Raw genomic sequence first — 15,602 nt, 5'->3', positions numbered from 1 at the left:
AATGTAGAAAAGTCTTATCACTGATTTTTAAGTCTGATGTACCTCATAGCGGTGGCGGCTATATGGTAGGATCACAAGATAAATACTGCCCTACCAGAGAGAAAAATCATTATTTTGGTGCATAAAATAAAAAAATATATGCACAGCACTGTACTAATGCTCGAATATGGACAGAGAGTCCAGAAGACATTCCACCATCAATATAAACCTCAGGCTTGTTTTTGATTTCACTCAGTCTCCATAGGGAAATTGTAAATAAAGGCTACCAGTTGTTGGTACTAACAACTGCTTCAAAATATAAATCTCCTGCAATGCCGGTTAAATATACCTCGGGTTGAAAAAACTTCAATTTAGGCTGCTGGCAAATAAACATTTCCTTGGACATCGTAGGCGCTCGTGGAAAAGAGCACATTGGTCAAGGGCTAGCTTTGCCCTGCATGTTTAGATCTTGTGGTTGGGTGAGACCACTTACCCTTTCATCCTGTGGAGGACAAGGAAACTTCGGGACATTAACTGAAAAATAATAGAACACTTTCTCTGATACTCGTGATCATGCTTCCAGCCCCCTCGTGCCGTCCCTCTCCTTAACTTACTGAATATGCAAAGACGTCTCTAGATATCACCACAGCTTTTATCTGCTTTCCGTACGCATGAAACGATCACCAAACCTCTGCATATATGACCGGTAGGCAGTCCTACCGGAACACAGGTTAGGGCAAGGAAACTGGCCTTTTTTCTGTGTCCTGCATTCCCATAGGGTTTGGGGCGGTGTGACGGAAAGTCCATCGCCGCCCAAGCAGGCTCCTATTTTGTGCATTGCAGTGCTGCATGGAGTATGCGCAGCATGCCCGTGGATTGAGCATGACTGACGGGAGTGGAGAAGAAAAGCACCCTTCAGACATGCGCAATCCACCTGTGCCGTTGAATTCCCCTCTCCAGCGCTGCTGACACGCGCACCTTGCACTGTCAGCCATACATGCTGAGAAAAGTAAACACATAACTGACACTCAGGCAGTTCGTACGTTTACATTTTCTGCTGTTGTGTCTCTTTCAGTAACACCTGATACATGGCGGGTGGCGACCTTTTGTCTCCTGTGCTCCAGCCGCTCTTGTCCTGTAGTGCCTACATTATGTAATGACGTGCCTCTCTCCCTAACGCAAACCTTAGGGTAGAAACTCTTTAATTCACCACAACCTTGTCTTTGAGTTGCAAGTCACATTGACGAAACAGGCACTGTGATAGGTCTGGGGGTAGGTGCCATTCACATGGCTTGAATTTGGATTCTGCGCACTCCCCATGGCAGGTTGGAAAAGTCATAGATATTGACCAAGGTAGTAGGCCACACTATTGAAACAGTACAATAATAATGTATTTAAATTGCTAGATTACTTGGTTAATGCACACAGGGCCTGATTCTAACTTTGGAGGACGGTGTTAAACCGTCCCAAAAGTGGCGGATATACCACCTACCGTATTACGAGTCCATTATATCCTATGGAACTCGTAATACGGTAGGTGGCATATCCGCCACTTTTGGGACGGTTTAACACCGTCCTCCAAAGTTAGAATCAGGCCCACAGTCTTTTAATGAAGTCTTGAATCTTATTAAACTAACTCAGCCTTTCATCTTTATGTAGCCACAGCAATGAGCACAATTGATTTGGCCTATAGAAACGCCAGATGATTGCAGCACTATATAAAGTCAAGACTGCATAACTGCTTGATAAAAGAGGTTATTACTAATTCAATCACTATAATAGCTCTGTTGCACAGAAGCAAAAACCTTCCTTTGTTGAAGGGTTCATGATTAGAGCCCTGTCAGCCCTTAAACCTTTTTAGAGTTAGTGTTTGATGTTAACCAATACTTGACCTCTACCCCCCTGTGTCTGGACAAAGCTATGACTCTCTGGCAAGCTCTAATGGGAGCGAAACACATATGTCAAGAGCTGTTTTGATTTATTGCAGGTTGGTTTTGATGGGATTTTATGGCTTCAAATGTGTACCTTAGCTAGAGTGGTAAAAGGCTTTTGTGATTTTCAGCTAGGTATAGGCAGCATTATGCTTAAAGATTTTTCTGCAAAAATGGCAAAATCCTTTCTCACTTTTCTAGCTTGGTGTAGGTAGTAGTATGTTAATATTATGCTTAAAAAGTTTGCTAGAAAAACAAACATTTGCATGGGCAGAATTTGAACATGGGTGTTAAAGATGATGTCCATAAACAGGAGCAGCTCTCCACCTAAACGTGGAACCTACCCAGAGTTCTGAGCTTTGAACTGCATACTTTATTCAACAGCCTAAGCATGTAGGAGTATGGTTTTAACCTATACTGGATTCCCCCTTATGTCTGGGCAAATGTATGCTTCACTGACGGGCTCTAATAACAGTTAAACACATTTCTAAACAGCTGCTTTTACTTTATCTTGGTTGGCTAGGCTGGTATTTTACCAATCCAAAGCTGTAATATTGTGCCTAGAATGGTAAATTTGTATTTATCATTTTTCAACCCAGCGTGGATACCACAAGCTTATCCTATTCATAAAAGCTTTTGCTGCAAAAATGGCAAAAAGCTCTTCTAGCTTGTGCATAGGACTGTGTTAATTCTATGGTTAAAACATTTGCCATGGAGGGGCGTGGCCTAGAGCCCATGGCGTAGCACACTCTGAGCGAGGCTCCCAACTGCCGTCAGCCACCCACAAGAATCCTCACTTCCCGCCGTATGATACACCCCCCAGACTCTACTCCTGGGGGAGCTACTGCACCACCGACCTCGCCAAAGCTAATTGGCCATCCTGACCTCACCCGTTGGGACCGTGGTGGTTGTTTTAGGCTGAAGCCCTGTGCCCAAAAAAAGGCAGAGCATGGGAGAGCCGAGGGCTGAGCACCATGAGTAGAGGTGGATCAGCAGCACCAGATGGAGCGGCAAACCACGGCCTGGTAATCCGATGAGTGAGAGGGGTGTGAGAACCTGGGTCGCGGCCTGGACACAGGGGCCTGCGGAGTGGCGAGGTGCCATGGACGGCCAGCGGGCCTACGGCCGGTGAGCAGAAGAGAGCCTGGAGGTGGGCCATGGGCTGAGGGAGGAGGTGCGGAGGAAAGTGAAGCTGCAGAGGAGATAAGCTGCCCTGGGATATCACTGCCCGCTGCCCCAGGAGGAGATTGGTGCCAAAATCCCAGTGAGTGGGGACAGGCAAAGCAGATGTCTTCCCAGCCTCGTGGAGAGGGGTGCCAGGGTTGCTACTGCATCGAGCCCTGACCGACTGGGAACTGCAGCAGAGCCCCAGAGTCTTCCTCTATTTGGACCCTGTGCGGGCCCAGATTGAGGGCCTTATATGAGAAAGCTCTGGACCGAGGACCCTGAGAGGGAGGATACTGGGGGACCCCTGGCATAGAAGGTGAAAGATGGGGGCCCACCCTGCACCAAGACCACTGGAACCTGATCGAGGCGGCACGGTGCTGGCTGCAGGCTGGAACCAAGGGAGTGGCACGGACCGTTGGCTATCTCCCACGACATGCCCGCCTATACAGAGGGGTCAGAGATGAGCACTGAGATTGCGTACAAGGACAGGCTGGAGGCAGTGATGAGGTGCGCATGGGGCTGGTTGGGGGGATCCCGACCCCCTGAAACTGACACCATTCCCCTGCTACGATGCATATTGGGCTCTATTGGGAGAGGCCAGTGCCAAGGACCACCGAAACCAAATAGCAGTAAGCTGTGGGTCCTATCTTAACTGACTGCACACGTAAAAATTGTGCTGTGAAACACCAGCCCTGCATGCTTTGGTCACCATGGGCAAAGCCACGAAAAAGAGGGAGGGGACGGACCGGGGCGCTCCGATTGGCCCGCATGACCTGAGCGGGGAAATCGAGCCTGCGGCCTCAGACTGGAGCACACCTCGTGAAACAATGCTGGACATATTTCTCCAGGCCATAGCGGCGTCCCCAGAGGCCTTTGAACTTACAATAGACACAATCGCCACTGACCTAAGCCTCCTGCGGGACGATCATCGAAGACTATCGGACAGAGTCACTACTAATGCAAGGACGCTGGGTCAACTTACACCAGATTTCCGGCAATTACACACACTCATGACTAAGATGGACATTCAAATAAAAACTTTGGAGACGCGAGCGGAAGACGTGGAAAACAGACCAAGAAGAAGCAATATACGAATAGTGGGCCTACTGGAAAAAATAGAGAGGAAAGTGGCCAATATGACCTCATTCGTGGAGCAATGAATTTGCAAAGAAATTGCCCCTGAGGGCCTTTCCCCCTAGTTGCGATTGAGCGGGCCCATCGGGTGCTGTCTCGGCATCAGCCCCAGGCACATGGTCCCATCCATTTTTCGCTAAACTGCTCCAATTCAGAGACCGGGATCATATTCTAACCCAGGCGCGACTGCAAGGTGAGACAAAACTCGAGGGCCACCTCATCATGATTTTCCCAGATTTCACGAGAGACACTTAGAAGCAAAGAGCATCTTTTGCTAAGGCCAAGAAAAAGCTAAGATACTTGGGACTCCGGTATGCTATGTTGTTTCCTGCCAAGCTCCATGTTATTAACAATAATACTACTCTCTTCTTCACTTCCCCCCAACAGGTGTGGGAATGCCTGGACTCAAACATTCCTGCCATGATAGAGAACCCAAAGGACAAACTAATCCCACACATGTGACGCAGAAGGAAATCACAACGCAATACAGCAGTGGCGGCACCATCGCACTCACAGACACTAATGGAGAGGCAAGAAGCAGTGGAGATGGCGGAGACCCTTAGCGGACAAAGTTCTAGCAGCGCCCACCCCACGGATAATCTGTCGGACCAAGATTCGATCTCTGAATGCGTCTCGCTTTCCTCCTTGGACTCAGCTGACCCAGCACCGACGGTAACACCTGGTACCTCTGAAGAGATCATATAAACTCAACATGCCCTGGAGCATACATGTTAAATCAGCTTTCCTCGAGGACTGGGAGAGAGCTAACAGTGCGGTGGATGCTCATTGAACATGGGAGGCACATTTGAAATACCTGAATTAAGAGCCCTGCTACGCCCATGTTGTTTGGAGCACAAGGGGGCTACCTGGCCCCATAACAGCACTGTTATTTCTGATGATGAAGGAGCTCAACCAACACTATGGCTGGGGTTCACCGGATCCTCCTAGGGAGACGGATGGCATGGGGAATGTTCAGCAGAGTCTGCCCCGGAGTTCCTTGCTTTGACCCCCCTAAATGAACTGTTGTTAGCGTTATAAGAGAGTTTGGACAGGGATGGTTATGATACCGGTCCTGGGGAACGGGAGTTGGGTTGGTTGTTTATCTGTATTGTTTGCTATACGTTTTGCCACTGGGGAAGCATCTGCTCAAACACTACTGTATATATGTACTGGGGACTTCCCCGGAGGCTGGCCACAAGGACAAAGGGGCACACATATATTAGCCATGGTTAATACATGGCGTCTCTCCTAACCTATAACTTTATAACATGGAATGTCAGGAGATTGAATAGTATGGCTAAACGCTACAAAGTCTACTCCCAATTAAAGAGGCGGGGTGCACACAATGCAATTATCCAGGCAACACATCTCACAGGTCAAGAAGTCAAAGCCATCACCAAGCGATGGCGTGGGCAAGTGTATGCCACCACATATTCAATATTCCCCTGAGGGGTTCTACTGTGGATTCGCCACGCGGTCCCCTTTCAGAAAACAAAAGAACTGATAGATCCGGAGGGCCTCTACATGTTGGTCTCTGGATGGCTGGAAGGCAGAGACATCACAATAGTGGAAGTATACGCACCTAACCACGATCGGGGTCCTTCCTTGCTTCATTATCAAATACACTAGTGCCTCACTTAACCCAAGCAACTCTTATAGGAGGGGACTTTAATTGTGTCTCAAACACTGAGCTCGATAGATCACACACCCCTTTACCACATTCCCCAATACACCGCACGGCCAAAGAATTCACTGATTGGCAACACCGCTGGGGCCTTTTAGACACATGGAGACACACCCGCCCCATAGAATGGAATTACTTGTTCTACTCAAGACTAAATTACCTCCATGTCCGACTGGATGCCTTCTTGGCATCCCCAGAGGTCAGCAGCACTGCTTGTGTTGCAGAATACCTATGCTGCACGATATTGGACCACAATCCACTGCTGCTCTCAATAGCGTGGCATAGAGAGTGCCCTCGAATACCGGACTGGTGGCACAGAGTGGAAACATCGGAAGATGCGAAATTCTGACATTCGATTGCCGAGACCATCCAAACCTGTTTTGTGTATAATGATGCCGCCGCGACCTCTCGAGCGATGGAATGGGAGGCCTTTAAGATGATGATCAGGGGTAAATCTATGGCCAACACAATGGGGGTTAAGAGGACCCTTGAGAAGGAAATTGGGGAACACGAAGATACACCATGAACCCTAGAACGGGAGAGGCCGGCGGCCCCGGAATTGGGCCTGTTACTTTTGGAGGCCAGGGAGAAGGTAATGGCTTCAGTAGAAAGGCTGGGATTCTTTGACCATAGGACATACATAGCGTGGACGCACACAGAGGGGGACCGATCAGGAGCTCTCCTAGCATGGTTGGTGAACCACTTTCAAAGGAGTTTTCTAGCAATGCAGATTGAGGATGAGAGGGGAGCCCAATTATTTCGGCAGAATGAGATAAATGCCAGATTTGCTCAATACTTTACATCGTTATATGCCCCGCCTGCTGAGCACATCTGTTGCTCACAGTGTCGTTGCTTGATGGAACTTCTGCATCTATCCAGAGCGGAGGGCCTGTCCCAGGGAAGTGATATTTCCCTCCCAGAAATTAGGGCGACCATTAAATCAATGGCCATGGGGAAGGTACTAGGGGCGGACAGACTCCCAGCTGAATTTTACAGCACATATAATGATACACTAGCCCCCAGACTCCGTGCCCTTTATTCAGAGGCGCTGGAGATGGGTTCTCTGCCCCCCTCCATGAATGAAGCCATAGTCATACCTCTTCTAAAATCCTCAGTAAGCTTCTTGCCACACGCCTTCTACCACACATGACCAGGCTGATAAACCCGGATCAGATCAGCTTTATACCCGGCTGCAACACTGGCCTCAACATTAGGCGCTTGATATCCATCCTCCAGCAACAGCCGCTAGAGGTAGAGAGTACAGTGATAATAACAGTTGACTGATTTGCATATGGCTGGGTCCAAACTGGAATGGCATGGGCAGCAAAAAAACGATGGATTAAACCCAGATCTGTGACTGGGGGAGAGTGTTTGCATTGTCAGCACTCCGTCCATCATTCTTTTGTGTTGTTAATGTCGCCCTAAGTGGGAAGGGTATGCCCAGACGTGGGTCCCGTGCTTCCCATGCCACTGGATTCAAGCTAGCCTGGCTGATGAGGGGTGAAACCCCGAAACCGGTCCCAGGATGCTTGTTTCCAGTCCAGGGAAGACCTGGCCTGGCAGTTCGGGCTGGACTGTTCCCATGGGGAACAGGGTCGAGACTGATTTGCATATGGCTGGGTCCAAACTGGAATGGCATGGGCAGCAAAAAAACGATGGATTAAACCCAGATCTGTGACTGGGGGAGAGTGTTTGCATTGTCAGCACTCCGTCCATCATTCTTTTGTGTTGTTGATATTGAGGATGGTCTCTGATGGGACTATTTATATCAAGTGTTGGAGAGGATGGGGTTTGGGCAGGGATTTATCAGATGGACGAGATTGCTCTACACGTCCCCAACAGCCCGTGTTTGGACAGGTTGCACCATATCGGAGCCTTATATAGTGGGTAGAGGAACAAGACAGGGTTGTCCTCTGTCACCCTTATTATTTGCCATAGCTGTAGAACCTGTGGCACAAGCGGCGAGGACGGGTGATCACTATAGGGGGCTGGTCGTTGAGGGAGGAGCTCACAAGATTGCACTATACGCGGATGATATGGTGCTCTTCCTCCATGACGCCAATCGAGAGCTAAAGGGTGCAATCGATTTACTTGAGAACTTTGAGGACCTATCGGGGTCGCTCATTTATTGGCAAAAATCCTAGATCTTTCTGTTGCAGATGTGCACACCTCCGGCGGAGGACCTGCGAGGCCTCTCCCGGGTGACATCCACTTTTAGATATCTTGGAGTATAGATATACCATGAGCCCGATGACCTTCTGGAAGGCAATGTGGGATGTGCGATTTAGAAACTCAGATCGGGCGCTCTATTTTGGAGGATGCTCCCCCTATCAGTTGCGGGACGGATTGCCCTTATCAAAATGGTGGCCCTGCCTCGCCTAACCTAATTCTTTGTCACCCTGCCAGAATAGCTGCCTGGCTCCCTATTCCGGGAGATTAATTCAGTACTGATAGGGTGAATATGGGGACCACATCGACGCAGAGTAGCCTTGACTAAACTCCAGCGCCCCACCGACGATGGAGGTCTGGCGGCACCTGATGTGGAATTTTATTAATTGGTGAGCCTGCTCCAATGGTTAGCACAATAGATACATGAGGGAGCAAAACCTAATGGGGAAGGGTAACAAACGTTGGCACCTGATAATAGCTTGCTTTGGATCCTAGTAAACCCTTGGGGATGACACACTGCGGGCCTGCCAGAGATGCGGGTTGTGCAGAGATGCTGGATGTGCAGTCTACAGAGTACGTGGAATGCCTTGCCCCACACACCAGAGACACCCATCACTGGGATATCTGTACTCCCTGGAGGCCAGGCCTTTGAGTGTGTGTCAAGGTGGACGGAATATAATATTACAACACTTGGGGATCTTTACAGAGACGGCGACCTCTTACCCTTTGATACCCTGGTTAACGACTACAGACTTCCACCAGGGCAGTTTTTGTTAGATCGATGATATCCATAGTACAGCAACACTGGAAGCAGGGGGTGGCTGAACCACCAGCACCTGCGGGATGTTAGACCATATGCACCATCACCAGAAGAGTGAAGGCAATCTCCACTATATATAGGGCATTAAGGAAGGACACATTGCTCCTCTTGGACACATTGAGGTTAGCGTGGGAATGGGATCTAGGTGCACCCAAAGCTGAGACTCAGTGGGCTAAGATTACATCACATGTATACACAGTCTCCAGAAATGTTCACTTTAAATTAATTAACCTCTAAGTTTTCCATAGGACCCATCTCACCCCACATAAAAAATCCAAGATGATTGACATGGAAAATGCTGGGTGTCCCTAATCTAATGAGCAGGCAGCTGGATTACGCCATATGCTATGGATGTGCCCACAAATGAGAGAATATTGGGAGGAAGTGTTCAAAAGTGTCTCTGAAGTGACAGACAGGAGAATACTTGCTTCCCCTCTGGTAGCTCTGTTGGTGGACTTTCCCCGTCCCAGATCCCACAGGGCTACCACAAAATACATAGACCTAGCATTGATTCTAGCGAAATGAGAAATTAGCCTGCATTGGAAGTCCACTAGAGGACCACACCTAGGGAAATGGAGGGATACATTGTTGAAGTGGGCGGAAGTGGAGGGAAGGGCTTTACATCAAGAGGCAGCAAGGGGCTGTAGCCAAGCGGATACTGCCAAAACTTGGGACTGTTTGGTAGATTGTCTAAAAGAGCTGGAATCGGACTCCCCTGACTCATCCATTACATCTTTAGCACAAAACGAGAATGGGGAACAGGAAAATAATTAAAGTGCTGGCCCTGAAACATAGATTCATACCATGGGCACATGTACTCCACTACTCTGACACAATGAAAAATGGGGTGAGCAGATGCAGGAGGGGGGCAGAAGGACGTTATTGTTGGTACAGGAAGAGTTAACCTGAAGGATCAGATATAATAACATGCTATGGACATATGTCAGGTATATCACCTGTCTTGGATGCACGTACCATAATAGAACTGTTTGATAAGTATCTTAATGGTCGAATCATCCATGGATATACACCTGGTTCATGTACCTGTGTCAAATGCCAATAAAATATATATTCAAAAAAATAAATAAGACATTTGCGATATTTGAGGTGAGAGGAGATTTAGGCCCTCATTCGGACCTTGGCGGGCGGCGGAGGCCGCCCGCCAAAGTCCCGCCGTCAAAATACCGTACCGCGGTCGCAAGACCGCGGCGGGTATTTTGACTTTTCCCCTGGGCTGACGGGCGGCCGCCGAAAGGCCGCCCGCCAGCCCAGGGGAAAACGACCTTCCCACCATGAAGCCGGCTCGTAATCGAGCCGGCGGAGTGGGAAGGTGCGACGGGTGCTACGGCACCCGTCGCGTATTTCACTGTCTGCTATGCAGACAGTGAAATACTAGCGGGGCCCTCTTACGGGGGCCCCTGCAGTGCCCCGCGACCCCCCCTACCGCCATCCGGTTCCCGGCGGGAGAACCGCCGGGAACTGGATGGCGGTAGGGGAGGTCGGAATCCCCTCGGCGGCGCAGCTAGCTGCGCCGCCTTGGAGGATTCCAATGGGCGGCGGTACACTGGCGGAGGCCGCCCGCCAAAGTCCCGCCGTCAAAATACCGTACCGCGGTCGCAAGACCGCGGCGGGTATTTTGACTTTTCCCCTGGGCTGACGGGCGGCCGCCGAAAGGCCGCCCGCCAGCCCAGGGGAAAACGACCTTCCCACCATGAAGCCGGCTCGTAATCGAGCAGGCGGAGTGGGAAGGTGCGACGGGTGCTACGGCACCCGTCGCGTATTTCACTGTCTGCTATGCAGACAGTGAAATACTAGCGGGCCCCCAGGGACCCCGCGACCCCCCCCCTACTGCCATCCGGTTCCCGGCGGGAGAACCGCCGGGAACTGGATGGCGGTAGGGGGGGTCGGAATCCCCTCGGCGGCACAGCTAGCTGCGCCGCCTTGGAGGATTCCAATGGGCGGCGGTACACTGGCGGGAGACCGCCAGTGTTGCCGGTCCGACCGCGGCTTTACCGCCGCGGTCGGAATGCCCATTGGAGCACCGCCGGCTTGTCGGCGGTGCTCCCGCGGTCCACCAACCCGGCGGTCATTGACCGCCGCGGTTGGAATGAGGGCCTTAGAGTGTTATTGATGTAGATGATCTAGTTAAACAGTAACATCTCTCCACCTAAACCCAGAAAGTAAGCAGAGTTCAGAATTTGTATTTGCCCTCAGAGCTGCTTAACCAGATTCAAGAGGGTATATTTACTAAAGTGTCTCACAAAGCAGTGCATCAACCAAAGTTGCTGAGGTGTGTTGCATGAGAGGAGGATAGCCGGACAGCACTATATCTACAGAGATATGGCACTGTCCAGTTCTCTCCCCAGCGTGGCGCACAATCAGGCTGTCAGCAACAAACACGCACCTTTGCACCTAAGCACAAGGCTGTGTGCATAATATCTAACAAAACAATGCTTAGGCTAACTTTGAAATCATTCTACTTTATATGTGAGTTTTACAGTGCAGGATAGATGCAAAGGTGGAAAAGATTGGAGAAATAAAACCATTTCTACTCAATGACACCAATGTCAAAATTGTGTTATTTTGTGATGCAAAACCCTGTCAATGTTTTTTAGTAGATAGTGTTTGCACCAAAAACCATGGGTGGTTGTATGGCAACACCCATGTACCACCTGTGGAAATGTCCCCTTGATGCTAAGTAATGCGAAGCAGCGCAAGGCATTGATTTCGATCAGCTTCACATGACTTTCCTGCTCAAAGCAAAGATTGCTCTGGACAGTAAATTTCAAATAAACATTTTGCTCCAATGTGTATAATTCTGTGTGCAAACGTAGCACAGAATGTTAGTAAAAATACCCCAAAGTGCCATTTAGAGTTTAGTGCAAAAGACAAGATGTAGAGGACAGGACAAATACTGTTTGTGTTGAGGAAAGAAGTGAAATTGCACTGGGTCAGTTATGCCTACATGGCAAATTACACCAGTGCAAAACATAGAAATCTTGCAAATATCTCCAAAAATACAAGGCTCTTCAGCACTAATGGAACAGATTTTCTAATGATAGTGTGAAATGGACAGATGGAAAAGAAGCTGATGTGCTGCCAGCTGTAATGCACACTCTAGCCCATAGCACGATGGAAACATTTAAGATTAAAGAGAAGAATGTATTGTCCGAAGCCATCTGCTGCACTCTTTGCTTCATGTTTGGGCACGTGCTACTGTTTGGAAGAAATTGCAATGATTTCAGGTTATTTTGTATTCATAACATGGTGATATTTGCACATGGAACAAAGTGCTCTTCTGGCATTAGATGATGGATCATTGAGCACTGATCGAGCTGGTTCAGTTTGAGTCCTAGCATGATGGCACTTTTACAAACATAAAAGAGCTCCCCAGTAAACCCAGGAGTATTAATGCAGCAAATAAACTTAGCCACACAATAGTACTCTTTGGATTGCTTTGTTTAGCAAGCACAATGCTTGGAAAAGAGTGTTTGTTTTTAAGACATTATTGACACAGATCCACCACCTTGCAGTTTTACTTTTTGTATGAATGATTGTTATTATTGATTAGGTTAAACAAATTATCAATCAAGTAATTTTTTTAAAGAAGGGCAGTGGCAACACAATACAATATGGTGCAACATATACGTTGAAACAGTGCAAAGCATCAAATGATAATTTAATTATCTGCCCATTTTTGTTGATACTGGAAAGGGTTTTTAAAGGGGGTCACACAGTGTAGAGAAAAGAACACTCTTTTTAGGCAGCCAGCACTGGTGACAATCACCAACAATAGGCATTCTAGAATGTTCCTTTGATTATTCCTACTTGGGTTTTAAAATGTATTATGAATTCACTCATCGGATGGGCCCTATAAATCCCTGGTATGCACATGAAAGATATGCATGCTTCTCCACCATTGTATCTTTCATAGATTCACATGCTTGAATAATTCCCCATCATTATATTGGGAACCTCAGGTAACTTCAAAATAGCATAAACACATTAACATTGACTATAAATGAAACTTTTTCAATCTCATCCACATTGTTACACATAAGGTAAACTCCAACCACTTGACCCGAGCATTTTTTTAAAATTGTTATTCCCAACAAAAGACATCTGTGCTTAAGTTATCCAGTTTAACGTTTGTCTTGAAGAAGTGTGGCAATATTTAACTTAATATGTTATGCTACATGAATTTCCTTTGTTAATCTTGTAATTTTCACTGTTTGCTAAGTGCGCTAAAAATCTTCAGATTCCAGTCCTAAACAAGAATCAGTAGCTGTTATTTGGACATTCCTCGCCCTTGCAATGGTATAATGCTGTAAATACTGAGGCCCGATTTAGTAGTGAGCAGCTTTGGAAAATCCCACAATGTCCTTGTTAGAAATTGGGTCTCTAGTTGGCAGAGGTATGCACCCTGTCCAAGTAGGGATCACAATCGGGGCAAGTCAATTACATGACATAAATTAGCCTGTGCTCACCTTCTGGTAGCTTGGCGCAGAGCAGGCATGCCTAATTTAGAAGGCAATGTGCAAAGTATTTGTGCAGTGCACACACAATAATCACAAGAGGTGCACCACAAAAAGAGACCCCACATGGATGTAGAAAAATAAAGCTTGTTTATCTGGTTAATTTAAAATCAGTCCAATCCAGAACTATTTAGTGCTTGGTTAAATATTTGCTTTACAGACTCAAAACTAAAGCAAGGTTGATAATCAATGATGCAATCGAAGAGGTGGTGCTGGGATTCCCCGGTGCATCTGAGCGTTGATTACACATACTACAGTAATATCCTTGGCTGCGCTTCTGTTGGGGAGCAGATGGGTGATTCCCAGGCACTGTCACCACGGAAGCAGGTGGGGACTGTGGAGGAACAGTGTGATGGCAGGGTTTAGCAATGCCTCTTCAGGTGCAGCTGCAGCTATCGGGCCACTCAGGGTGATCGAAGATGCTAGCAGCAGAGTTTGGCAACGCTGCTCAGGGTGATTTGAAATAGCGAGCTGCAAAGGTCCAGCAGGGCCGGTCCAGGTGATCCAAGTTGCAAGCGGCAGAGTTTGGCAAAGCCGCGCAGGGTGGTTCGGAATAGTGAGCAGCAAAGGTTTAGCAGGGCAGCTTTGGGTGATCAAAGTTGCAGGTGTCAGAGATTGGCAAAGCTGCTTGGGGTGATTCAAAGTAGCGAGCGGCAACGGAAAGCAAAAGTCACTCAGAGTCACTCTGGGTTTGGGGAACGAGTCTTGGGCTACCAGGCAGAGAACAGCAGGCAGCCGGGCGACACAGCAAAGCAGGGTAGCCGTTCCTGGGAGTAGTCAATTCTGGCAGCATTTCCTTGAGTCCAGAAGTGTACTGTTTTTAGTGAGTCATGGACCCTGTACTTCTTGTGAAGTACACAGGTCCCCCTTTCAGGTCAGCCTTTGCTCCAAACTAACAAGTGGGAGCCCTTCCCAACTTTCTCCCTAGAAAGACTTTTGCTGTAGCTAAGTATCCTATGTTGTGGGCATTAGAAGGGAATGCACAAGTGTAGCTGTCACCTATCCCAAGCCTGATGTGTATTGGAGATGGGCTGTGGGCACACAGGGCAGTGAGTGCAGAAAGATGGCAACTTTCTAAAATGTGGCATTTCTAAAATATTAATAATATATCCGACCCTACCAGTAAAGATGAGTTATTATTACCATTCCGATGGTACTAAACATGATACAGCTACTCACACACAGGCCCTGCAGTGTCAGGCCTGAGACATGTTTACAGGGCTACTTAAGACTTAAGTGGGTGGCATAATCAGTGCTGCAGGCCCATTAGTAGCATTCAATTTACAGGCCCTGGGTATATGGTATACCACTTTACAAGGGACTTACATGTAAATTAAATGTGTCAATTGTGGATACACCAATGTTACCATGTTGTAGGGGAGAAGCACATGCACTTTAGCACTGGTTAGCAGTGGGAAAGTGCTCAGAGTCCTAAGGCCAACAAAAAGATGGTCAGAAAAATAGGAGGAGGAAGGCAAAAAGTTTGGGCCTAACCCTGCAGGAAGGGCCATTTCCAACAGTCTTCGCCCCCCTACTTACCATCCTGACCTCAAGTGGGATTTCCACTGAATGTGAATCATGCCTACTTGCAGTGAATGTCATTCCTGTTAACTGTTACTAAGAATGTTCACTTAAATTGCCACTTTACTATAACATATGAAATATCCAAAACATCAAGAAATGGGCACAGATGCAGCTCTTAGCCTAAATAGCCTTTTCTCAGTTTCTAGTTGTACTCTGGATTACACCTTTTAGTTATATGTCACAGTTCATCTTTCACACCTTCGTTATCTCCTGTGTTTGGTTCAGTAACCTATGCCAAACATGTTGGTCGTTTTAGCACAACACATACATTGAGTGCAACTCCTGATACATACTTTGCTCTTTTTGGAACATCTCAGAGTAATGTAGCACATCCTGCAGCCTAGGGTCACATGAAACATGAAACCCCAGTACACTGTAGCCTGTGTTCACATGAACTCCCAGCACACTGTAGCATAGGTTCACATGAACTCCCAGTACACTACATGCCAGGTTTATATGAACTCCCAATACACATAAATATACTGTGGGGCTTTTTAAATATCAAGTAAATTTAAGACAATTAAGTGACAAATTTTCTATGTAAAACAACAAACATTAGTGTATGTGGCTCTCTTAGGTTCTGAAGCGACATTACAAAT

The 15,602-nt window shown here is 47.7% G+C and overlaps 1 protein-coding gene across 1 annotated transcript in view; it reads left to right on the top strand.

The window, feature by feature from the left end:
* The window catches only part of FMNL1 (formin like 1), a 355,813-nt gene that overhangs the window by 302,552 nt on the left and 37,659 nt on the right, over positions 1–15,602 (top strand). The window lies entirely within an intron of this gene.

Source organism: Pleurodeles waltl, chromosome 6, assembly GCF_031143425.1.
Source record: "Pleurodeles waltl isolate 20211129_DDA chromosome 6, aPleWal1.hap1.20221129, whole genome shotgun sequence".
NCBI classification, from domain to species: domain Eukaryota; kingdom Metazoa; phylum Chordata; class Amphibia; order Caudata; family Salamandridae; genus Pleurodeles; species Pleurodeles waltl.
Note: the sequence above shows the minus strand (reverse complement) of the source record. Positions and strands in the feature narration are given on the sequence as shown.